At 38.0% G+C, this 12,556-nt stretch overlaps 1 pseudogene; it reads left to right on the top strand.

The window, feature by feature from the left end:
* Positions 1–267: 267 nt before the first annotated feature.
* LOC126066881 (olfactory receptor 2T33-like) lies at positions 268–1,197 on the top strand (annotated as a pseudogene).
* The last annotated feature ends 11,359 nt before the right edge of the window (positions 1,198–12,556 follow it).

The following is a 12,556-nucleotide window of genomic DNA, read 5'->3' as shown; positions in this document are numbered from 1 at the left end:
AAAAAGGCAAGACAAAAGGCAAAAAGATGTATGTGTTATCTAATTTTGTGTGAATAAAAAATAATGTATAGTAACAGCAGAGATGGATAGTAGTATGCTATGGCAAAAATCTTGTTTGTAAGTAAAAGATTAAAGTGGTAATTAGCCCTCCAAGTCTGAGATTTCCCAAGTCATTTGATCAAGTTTTCATAAAGATATGTACAAGCTTCCTTTTAAACAAATCTCACTTCTGCATCATTCTTACATCTTTCAGGCACCAGTAGGGCCATGGTCAATGCAAACGGCACCACAGGAATCAACTTCATTCTTCTAGGGCTCTTTAACCACACACAGATCCACCTATTCCTGTTTGCCATGGTGCTTATGATCTTCATCACCTCACTGATGGGCAACACCCTTATGATCATTCTCATTCATGTGGACCCTCAACTCCACATGTCCATGTACTTCCTGCTTAGCCAGCTTTCTTTCATGGACACGATGCTGGTCTCCACCATCGTTCCCAAAATGGCAGCTAACTACCTGATGGACACTAGGTCTATCTCTCCCACTGGCTATGGAGTCCAGATCTTCCTGCTTCTCACTCTGGGAGGGAGTGAATGCTTCCTCTTAACGGCCATGTCCTATGACCGCTATGTGGCCATATGTCACCCACTGCGCTACCCCATTCTCATGAGTCAGAAGCTCTGTTTACTCATGACATCAGGTTCCTGGCTCCTGGGAGGGATCGATGGGCTGATGCAGGCTGGTGCCACTTTGAGCTTCCCTTACTGTCACTCACGGGAAATCAATCACTTTTTTTGTGAAGCACTATCACTGGTACGCCTTGCCTGTGCTGACACTACAATTTTTGAGTTTTTCATGTATGTCTGCTGCATTCTGATGCTCTTGATCCCTTTGTCTCTAATTTTGGCCTCATACAGCCTTATCCTGGCTGCAGTGCTCCGCATGCGGTCAGCTGGAGCCCGGAAAAAAAGCCTTTAAGACCTGCTCCTCTCACCTGGCGGTTGTGGGACTCTTCTACGGCACCATCATGTTCATCTACATGAGGCCCAAATCTAACGGTTCAGAGGACCATGATAAGGTGGTCTCAGCTTTTTATACCATCTTCACACCTGTCTTGAACCCCCTTATATTCAGTGTAATAAAGAAGTTAAGGGGGCCTTGAGGAGGTGGCTGGAAAAACATTTTATGTGATATTAATCCTGAGCATAATTTGCCAAAATGGCAGCAACCAAACTTGATACGGGTAACGTTTCTAAAATATTGTTTCGCTATTTTGTTCATCCCATTTAAATTCTTCTTTTGTGTTGTATCAAGTTATTTTGCTCTTACTTTGCCAATCTGGCTGCATTGTTCCTATATGATTATTTTTATATATGGTAAATTAATTAAAAATTATATTTGTCCTCCTGTCATAACTTGCAGTGGTGTTTTTACTCTGAAATTAGGGCTCTGGCAATAAGTATGAGTGATTGAGTTTCTAAACAGCATATGATATGTGTATAATTTGTATTTTTTGATAAATAATGGAAATCATTAATTTTGATGGGGATAATACCTTTTGAAAACAAAACATATATCCTAAATCACATAATGTAGATAAAATAAATTCAAATGAAATAAGGACCCAATGTGACCATCAAACATAAAATACGTAAGAAAATATCAAGAAATATTTGCAAAATGTTGCTGTGGGAAGATTTGTTAAAGAAACTTCCAGACAGAATATAAAAATGCTAATTGGCTTTTCATGACCTTTGTTAAAATGTAAGAGTAGAGAGATGAGCTGAAGAAAAAAATATATTGTGTACAAAGGAGTCAGTACACAGTGGATTCAAAAATAAAACTTTCAGCAAAGAAGTCTCTAATTAAGAAAGGGCCTCAGGCCAAAGGTCCAACACAAGTTGTGACTCTAAAATCATTTATTAAGGCTTCAGGACGAGTTAAGACACAGTACCTTAAATAAACATCCAAACAGACAAAAGACCTGCTATAAATCTTGAGAGTCTTGTAGATTCTCTTTAATTAAAAATAAATAGGACTACTGAAATGTTTTAGGGCACTGTAGTGCAGCAGAGTCGTAGGAAGCTCAAGGTTGGTAGTTGTGGGTTTTGTCTAATGGAGTAAACTCCAGTAAGATTCATGGAAAACTCGCAATGTTTGCAAGCATGTTTTTCTGACAGAAATATCACTAGTTTGGTCTAAGGAGTAAGCTGATTGAGGTGACTACTCAGTTTTCTCATGGTAGAGCAAGGGTGACTCAGAAAGCAGAGGCAAAAATCATGTAGAATAATTCCCAGAGAATCACACTGAATCTTAATTAAGGAGCTGGCAACAATTTCTACCAGAATTGCAGAATTGCAAGTGACTATATGCTGCCCCATTCCCTATTTTAAGAAGTGTCTGAAGAGTAATTGTGTTGGTGCAATTATAGAATCCCCATGCTGTGACAAAGAGAGAAACCAAGACTTCTAGTGCACATCTCCAGGTGAGAGCCCAGCCAAATTCAAAGCCATTTTTTTCAGTCATTGGTGGCGCATCATGCAAGTGTATCTTTCAGCTCCCAGGTGAGCCACTTCCACTGATGTTGCATGGAGTAGAGATAAGCTGTCCCTGATGAAACCTGCTGAAATTGCAAATTCATTTGCAAAATAAACAATTGTTGTTTTAAACTGCTGTGCTTTGTGGATACACACACACACACACACACACACTGGAGTAGTGCTTAGGTGAATATATGTGTTACCTAAAACCCATAATAAAGATATCAACTACATTTGAATAAAAGGGGTTATAATTCTCTTTCCCTACTTCGTATAATCTGGAACCATTGTTCTGAAAACAATATTATTATCTGTTTAGAATTATTTTATATTACAGAGAAGTCTTACCACTTTGGCTTTGATTAAAGTTTTAAGATGTTCTAGAAGTGAAAAATCAAAAACAATGTGGTTGAGGAAAAACCACTTAGATTTTTCTGTGAGAAGGCCGGGGTTGCCGTCTGGGATCAGTCAACTAAGAACAGGTACCTTGGGTAAGTTAGCTTCTCTGATATACAGCTATTCTGTCTGTAAAAACAGCATTCCTAAAATTAAAAATATATATATAATCAAGATTAAATTTAAGTTAGTAATGTGAAAATAACATGACAGAGACTTCAGTGCCTGGAAACATGGCAGATGAGGTATCATAACCAACACACAGAGCTAGTTGAACAGATAGATAGACAGACTTGGAAACAGATTACAGGCATGTGGATCTAAGTTTTTCTTTCATGCATTAAAGAACTGCATATATATACCACAGACACACACATACACAAATAAAAACAGTAATTAGAAAAATAAGGCAGAAGGAAGTAGCTTCTTTACCAGAATATTAGTCAAAGGAAATAAAAAAACAATGCTGTATCAACTTTCATGGCTCTGTGTTTCATGGACAACAGGAGATAAACTACAAGGCCCCTAAAGGTGAGGATTCAGAAGAACTCTGAATAAACCAGGGAATGTAAGGGACAACACAATTCTGTCTGAGTTAGCTAGAAATTAACCTCCCAGCTCCTCAAGTAGGTCCAGGAAATCTGCAGAAAATTCTTTCTCAGTGAATGGCACCAAGTAGAGTGGCTGAGAACTCAGTCAAGAACTTGTAGGTCACATAAAAAGCCCATAATTGTCTGCTGGAGAGAGAGGTCCCATGGAGCAGCATTGCGGCACTAGACATGGGAGTGAAGAAGTATTCTTGGACATCCAGCCCAATAGGCTTTCAGATGACTCCAGCCAGTATCTGCTTGCAACTTCAAAATAGACATTCCAGCAGAGAACCAACCCACTCAACCCAGAATCCTGGGGAGATAATAACTTATTGTTTTAAACCGCCAAGTTTCGTAGTGGTTTGTTAGACAGCAATAGCTGTGAAGATATGAGTTAAAATATATAATACCTTTTATTGTTTGAGTAGATGAAGTTGTAATAAAATTAGTTTTTGATTAATTAAGTGTATGGTACATTGTCCTAGATTATCACTAAACATAAAGAAGTGAAGTGCATATTGTCTTAAATGATACAAAGAAATTGTGAAATGCAAAAAATAATCAATCCAAAGAAGACAAGAATGAGATGAAGGGGGGACACGGAGAAGATAAGTAACTAAAAATCACTACATTGAATATCATTAAGTTTTTTTTTAATTTAAAATAAAAACACTAATTAGCTGAAAAACATAAGTTTTTCAGCAAACATAAATAGACTAAATGTTCCAAGCAAAGAATCTAGACTGGAGAAAACCTTTTAGTATTTTAAATTGTTGTTGTTAGGTTCCTTCATGTCGGTTCCTACTCAGAGCGACCCTATGTGCATCATGATGAAACACTGCCCCATTTCACCCCAACCTATCATTTCTCTGTTTGAGCCCATTATTGCGGCCACTGTGTTAATCCATCATTTTTGCTGACCCTCTACTTCACCAAGCATGATGTCCTTCTCCAGGGACTGGTTCCTCCTTATAATATGTCCAAATTACATGGGACGAAATATTGCCATCCTCGCTTCTAAGGAGCATTCTTGCTGTACTTCTTCTAAGACAAATTTGATCATTCTTTTGACAGTCCATTTTATATTCAATATTTTCCACCAACACCGTGATTCTAAGGCATCGATTCTTCTTTGGTCTTCCTTACTCATTGTCCATCTTTCACATGCATAAGAGGCAACTGAAAATACAATGGCTTGGGTCAGGTTCACCTTAGTCCTCAAAGTGACATTTTTGCTTTTTAACACTTTAAAGAGGGCTTTTGCAGCCAATTTGCCAAATGCAATACATCCTTTGATTTTTTGACTGCTGCTTCCATTGGAGTTAATTGTAGATCAAAGTAAAATTAAATCCTTGACAACGTCAGTATTTTCTCCGTTTATCACGATGTTGGTTACCGGTCCAGTTGTGAGGATTTTTGTTCTCTTTATTTTGAGGTGTAATTCATACTGAAGGCTGTAGTCTTTAGTGCTTCAAGTCCTCTACACTTTCAACAGGCAAGGCTGTGTGTTCTGCATATTGCAGGTTGTTAACGAGTTTTTCTCTAATCCTGATGCTACCTTCTTCATATGGTCCATCTCAGATCATTTGCTTGGCATACAGATTGAATAAGTATGGTGAAAGGATACAATCCTGACACACATCTTTTCTGATTTCAAACTAAGCAGTGTCCCATTGTTGTGTTCCAATTACTGCCTCTTGGTATATGTAGAGAATCCGCATGAGCAAAATTAAGTGTCCTGGAATTCCCACTCTTGGCAATGTTATCCAAAATTTCTTATGATCTACTCAGTCAAACGCCTTTGAATAGTCAGTAATTAACAAAGATAAAAATCTTTCTGTTCCACAGTCAGCCCCTGGCCTTGTTCTGACTGATGATATTGAGCTTTTCCTTCGTCTTTTTCCGTAGATGTAGTCGTTTTGATTACTGTGTATTCCATCTGGCGAGGTTCATGTGCATAGTAGCCGTTTATGTTGGTGAAAAAAAGTATTTGCAATGAAGAAGTCATTGGTCTCACAAAACTCTATCATTCAATCTCCGGCATTGTTTCTATCACCAAGGCCATATTTTCCAACTACCAATTGTTCTTCTTCGTTTCCAACTTTCACATTCCAATCACCAGTAATTATCAATGCATCCTGATTGCACATTCAGTCAATTTCAGACTACGGAAACTGAAAAAAATCTTCAATTTCTTCAACTTTGTTCTTAGTGGTTACTGCCTAAATTTGAATGATAGTCGTATTAACTGGTCTTCTTTATAAAAAAAAAATGGATATTATTCTATCACTGTCAGCACTGTACTTCAGGATAGACCTTGAATTGTTCTTTTTGACGATAAATGTAACACCATTCCTCTTCAAGTTGTCATTTCTGGCATAGTAGGCTATGTGTTGTCCAATTCAAAACGGCCAATACCAGTCCATTTCAGTTCACTAATGCCTAGGATATCAATGCTTATGTGTTCCGTTTCATTTCTGAAGATTTCCAATTTTCCTAGATTCATACTTCGTATATTTCAGGTTCCAAGCATTAGTGGTATTTTCAATTGCCTCATATGCATGTGAAAGATGGACAATGAATAAGGAAAACTGAAGAAGAATTGATGCCTTTGAGTTGTGGTGTTAGCAAAGAATATTTAGTATACCAAAAGAACAAACAAATCTGTCTTGGAAGTAGTACAGCCCGAATGCTCCTTAGAAGCCAGGATAGTGATACTGCATCTTACATACTTTGGCCGTGTTGTCAGAAGAGATCAGTCCCTGGAGAAGGACATCATGCCTGGTAAAGTACAGGGTCAGCTTAAAAGAGGAAGACCCTCAATGAGATGGATTGACACAGTGTCTGCAACAACGGGCTCAAGCATAACAATGATTGTAAGTATGGCACGGGACCGGACAGTGTTTCTTTCTGTGGTACATAGGATGGCTATGAGTCAGAAGCGACTCCACTGCACCTAATAACAACAACAATAAACATCTTTCTGCTATTCTCAGCTTTTAGCCAAGATCCACCGGACATCAGCAATTATATCCCTCCTTCCATGTCATTTTCTTTTAAATCAGGATTTTTTTATTTTGATATTTATTTAACCACAACTTCTTTAAAAAAAAAGAAAAGAAAGGGAACATATATCTTTGTACCCAAAGCCTAGTACACAGAGCACATATTTCTTGTAGAGCAGAGTCATTATACATGGTTGTCTGCCCAATGGATCAGAATCAAGTCATACAGAAATACAGCTGTATATGGCTTTAGTATGTCATATCTTCTTTGACAAGACAAGTGATGGAACTTACCATTGTGTCAGTTGGGTAGTGCTCACATAGTTCATCTGAAGAGTTAGTGTTTCTTACTCTTTGGTCTGCCATCCTAATAATCCAGATCTTTCTTCATTATAATATCCTGATTCAATTATCCTTTGAAATCCTTCCATAGGCTATATACTTACATATTCAAATTTATCTCTCTGGGTTTATAGTCTCAGTCTTCCTCAATACATATAATCAACTAATATACAAAAACAGAACCACCGTGGCCAGAAGTAGAACTGAAGTTAATGTAACAGTGGTTAAGAGTTTCAACCTAGGTTTACATTCCTACCCATTACTATCCACAGGACTCTGGATGTGATAATAGCACCTACTTCATGGGGTTAATACAGGCATGGAATGAACAATGTATATGAAAAGTACTTGGTACCGTTCCTGACAGTGCACAATAAACGTTGTAATTATAATTAACAATGCACAGACAGGTCTTTGTTATTATGTGATAGCAATGACGGAAATAATAGTAATTCCCAAATGCTATCAGGTGGATATTTTGATTTTTCTCTCTCTTTTTTTAATTGTGCTTTAGATGAAGATTTACAGAGCAAATTAATATCTCATTGAGTAATAAATGCACATATTGTTTTGTGACATTGGTTGCCAACCCTACACCATGTCAACATTCTACCTTTGTCAACCTTGGGTTCCCCATTATCAGCTTTCCTGTTCCCTCCAGCCTTCTCATCCTTGCCCCTGGGTTGGTGTGCCCATTTAGTCTTGATTTGTTTTACGGGTCTGTCTAAACTTTGGCTGAAGGGTGAACCTCGGGAGTGACTTCAGTACTGATTTAAAAGGACACTTAGGGGCCATACTCTCAAGGTTTCTCCAGTCTCTGTCAGACCAGTAAGTATGGTCTTTTTTGTAAGTTATAGTTTTGTTCTGCATTTTTCTCCAGTTCTGTCCTGGACCCTCTATTGTGATCCTTGTCAGAACAGTCGGTGGTGGTAGCTGGGCACCATCTAGTTGTGCTGGACTCAGTCTGGTGGAGGCTGTGGTAGTTGCGGCCCATTAGTTTCCACATCCTTTTCTGAATCAGTTTGAATTTCTGGCAGTTTCCTGCTGATGTATTGCTGCAGCCATTTTTTAATTATCTTCAGCAAAATTTTACTTGAGTGAAATTTTAAGGAGGCATATTTAAATATAAAGACAAAGAATATATGAAATTTAAAAGGTCAAAAAGATAGATAAGACAAATATTAATTAAAAGGAGAGGTGGTTTAGCTATAAAATATTAAACAAAGCAGATTTTAAGAAAAAAAATCTCTAGATATGAAGATGCTCACACAGACCATATAAGACAGGCTCTATTTTTTGGATTATTAGCTTGGAGTCCTGGTGGTGCAGTGGTTAAAAGCTGACTCTTACCAAAAGGTTGGCAGTTCAAATCCACCAGCTACTCCTTGAAAACCCTACAAGGCAGTTCTACTTTGCCCTATAGGGTTGCTATGAGTTGTAATTGACTCAACATGATTGGTTTTTATTTTTTCATATTAGCCAGCATGTTTTGTAATGCTCCTTGGTTTTCAGATACTTTCACTGACTTTATTTGACTCTATACCAAGGAGAACTACATTTCCCAAGATCCTTTGCCAGCATATTTCTTGTAGGAAATCACAATGTAAGACTGTCAGAAGATTAGAAAGGCTATAGGACAGAAGTCAGCAAATTTTTCCTTCTTTCTTTCCCCACTTCAGCTATAGTTCCTGGAAGTAACCGTGGCTCGCCATGATTTCACTTTCAATAAGATAGCCACTCCCTTCATGGTTTCAAATATTGTCTGCTGGTCCTCACCTTGGTTCTGGGTTCTGCATGAGGGCCCCACCCGTGGGGTCCTGGAAGCCATCTTGTCCTGCTGTTTGACAGTTTTCTGGGTGTTGGAAGCAACATACTGATGGGAGTCTCTAGGTTGATTCAGCTTCCCTTGTTTGGTTCCTTGATTCCTTCATCTCCTATTGAAGTACTTATCTGAATTCTGTTCTCTCTTTTGAAATAGCTAGTGATCTCTCTCCTGATAACTGATTTTTAGATGAGGAAATTAGGCTTAGAAAACTTAAATAAGTTTTTGAAAGAGACAACCTACTGGAGACATTTTCTTCTCATGATGATGGAAGAAACAATAGAGAAATACGAAAATATAATATCACTGAAACTCTAGGCCTGGCAGTGGTATACAGACACTTTCAGCCACATGCTATTGAGCAAACTTTATCACATAACTAGGTTAATGCGTGATGGAGTGAAGAAGTGTGCTCCTCATGTGATCAGCAGAAGGCAGTAAATATTTGTCAAATGGTAGTCTCTTTATCACAGACTCCAATCACCATGGGCAGAAAGTTAGTTGAAAAAACTCTTTAGCAACCATAAGAGTATATTCCACAATTATCATGGTAGATAGGAAACTCTGGTGGCGTAGTGGTTGAGTGCTACGGCTGCTAACCAAAAGCTTGGCAGTTCGAGTCTACCAGGCGCTCCTTGGAAACTTTATGGGGCAGTTCTACTCTGTCCTATAGGGTGACTATGAGTCAGAATCGACTCAGTGGCAGCGGGTTTTTTGTTGCGTTTTTCATCACGGCAGATAAGGTAATACGAATCTTTTAAAAAGCATATCTCAGAGAGAAGACCCAGGGGCAATGCTTTAAAAAAATTAATGAGAAAACTACTCCAAGGAGGCAGAAAAGTGGCCTTATCAGTGACTATTCCTCATCCAAAATATAGTAGGCCTTTAAATGTCTGCCTAATGGAATTTCAGAATTTCTGGGGGCCCATGATTCCTGTGGATATCTCATTCTTTCTTTCCTAATACACGTGTTTATTTCTGTTATCCTGTCCCTGTCCAACCAAGACATGCTGGATATTTGGATAATTGGGAAATTTAGATAATTCACAGGTCATCAGATAAAAGATGGACCTTATTGGTGACTGCTTATCACCAAGAGATCCTGGGCTTTGACCTTACTCCATGACTGAATGGGACATTTGGTTGTCTCCTTTGGAGAGGAGTTGGGACCCAGAAGGGTGAACTACTTGATTAGGAATGTGGGTTAGTCATCTGATCTTCATCCTTCCTGGCTCAAGTTTCGATTGCACTTCCCTTTTCTTTGAAGTTAGGTGTGGACTGTGAAACATCAGTGCAAGTGACAAGTGTAACCCATGGCAAGAATTAAGAGCCAGTGAGTGAAATTCCATGTTCTTTACATCTCGGAAACTCTATGGGGCAGTTCTACTCTGTCCTATAGGGTCGCTATGAGTCAGAATCGACTCGACGGCACTGGGTTTTGGGTTTTACATCTTCCCTAAACTGCTGTTGCTTCACAATGAGGGAAGCACCATCAGCCTGTGTCCCTGAGGGAGGACAAATCCCAAGATAACATGCAGCGTGATCCAGAAATCCACTACTGTGAATTTATGATAGAGATTTTTTAAATCACTGGTGTTATACTACAGCATAAACTAGAATATTATAACTAATTGCCCACATTCTAGACAAAAATTCATGTTTGTGATTCCACTCATCTAAAATTAACAAAATCTTGTTATTCCAATTAGAAATTTGGGAATGTAGCTAAGTACACAGATGGTAAAATTTCAAGGTTGAAGGGGAATTAGATTTGTGTAAGTGGTAAAGACCAATGTTAAAACAATTTGGTAGTTTTTAAAATTTTTTCTAACGAAATAAGACATAGACTCTGAAGTATCTCAATCTTCAAAAATACTGATATAGGATAGATGGAAATTACATAGGAGAATACAAAATAAATTCTTTTGTTCTTCTCATATTTTATAGAATTAATTAGGAGTCCCAAAGACAAGGAAATAATCTCAGAAATTATACTTTCATTAAGATTTCTGCCAGTCTATTTTATTTTCATATCAAAAATATTTGAAAGGTAAAAAGTAAATATATCCTTCCAGCTTTCAAAAATAGTCACCAAGTGTATCACAATAAACTGTTCTCTTAATTTGTTTTATTTCTGTCAGTATGCAATAAAATTGCCAAGGAAAACAATAAGGCATCAGCTGATATACTGCATTATGCAATGCTGGGTATATTCCTCAGCCTCCCTCAGAGGATGCACATGACCCCTTTCCTCACGAAAGGTGCTCTCACTTGTAAATTACTTTCACAGAAAAACAAACAAATATTTTTAATGCCAAGAAAACGTGGCTATAGGCATCAGATGATAGTGGGTAGAGCAACAAAAATCAGAAAAAAAGTGCATTTACATTTTTTTTAGATGAAATAAATTTCTAAATGTTCACTATCACTACTCATTTTTCTTTTGGTATCTGGAGACCATAAACATCACTATTCGTGGCACCATGACCTGCACAGTGACTAATAAATGATAAGTGTTTGATAACCTAATTGTTGACCTAAATAATATGTAAATTGGTGGCTATATTTTCTCTGACTGTGTAGCAAAAAGTAAGTTCCCTAAAATCCGTTGCCATCGAGTGGGTTCTGACTCCTACCAACCCTACACGACAGAGTAGAGCTGCTCCATAGGGTTTCCAAGGAGCACCTGGTGGATTTGAACTGCTAACCTTTTGGTTTGCAGCTGAGCTCTTAACCACTATGCTACCAGGGTTTCCAAAGTGAATCCAGGGTCTTATATCAAAACTTGCTACTACATTCTGTAAATTGTATTTACAGGCTTGGAGTGGATAAGAAAAGAAATTATAAACAAGAAATTGAAAAATGGACTCATTGAGAAAAAAATGTATATATATATAGTCCAATCAAATGAATTATTTGCAAGGGAAAAAGAATTAATATTTTGTTATAAAAGCTATGATTGGCAATAAATTTACTTTAAGAAAAATAATAGCAAGATATAAAATTGTTCTAAATTGAAATTTTCAAGCTTATTTTAAAAATCATAAACAGAGTGAGGGTAATAGGGAAGTTATAGTATATGGAACCTTTTCAGAAGTAAATATTTAGCAAATGTGTATTGATAACAATTCTTTTTTTTTAATATTAAGTATTCTTTTTATTGTGCTTTAAGTGAAAGTTTACAGTTCAAGTAAGTTTCTCATACAAAAACTTACACAGACATGGTTAATGTGATCCTAGTTGCTCTCCCTACAATGTGACAGCACTCTCCTTCTTTCTCCCCTGTGTATTTCCTGTGTCCATTCATCCAGTTCCTGTCCCCCTCTGCCTTCTCATCTCGCCTCCAGACAGGCTCTACCCACACAGTCACAATGTGTCTACTTGAGCTAAGAAGCACAATCCTCACCAGTTCCATTTTATGTCTTACAGTCCAGTCTAATCTTTGTCTGCAGAAGTGGCTTCAGAATGGTTTTAGTTTTGGGCTAACAGAGAGTCCAAGGGCCATGACATCTGGAGCCCTTCCAGTGTTCAGTCAGACCGTTTAGCCCGGTCTTTTTACTAGAATTTGAGGTCTGCATTCCACTTTTCTCCTGCTCCATCAGAGATTCTCTGTCGTGTTCCCTTTCAGTGCAGTCATTGGTGGGAACCGGGCACCATCTAGTTCTTCCAGTCTCAGGCTGTTAGAGTCTCTCGTTTAAGTGGCACTTTCTGTCTCTTGGGCTCATGTTTCCTTGAGTCTTTGGTGTTCTTCATTCTCCTTTGCTCCAGGTGGATTGAGATCAATTGATGCATCTTATATGGCCGCTTGCTAACTTTTAAGACCCCAGACACCACTCATCAAAGTGGGATATGGAA

This window comes from Elephas maximus, chromosome 24 (genome assembly GCF_024166365.1).
Source record: "Elephas maximus indicus isolate mEleMax1 chromosome 24, mEleMax1 primary haplotype, whole genome shotgun sequence".
Lineage (NCBI taxonomy): Eukaryota > Metazoa > Chordata > Mammalia > Proboscidea > Elephantidae > Elephas > Elephas maximus.
Note: the sequence above shows the minus strand (reverse complement) of the source record. Positions and strands in the feature narration are given on the sequence as shown.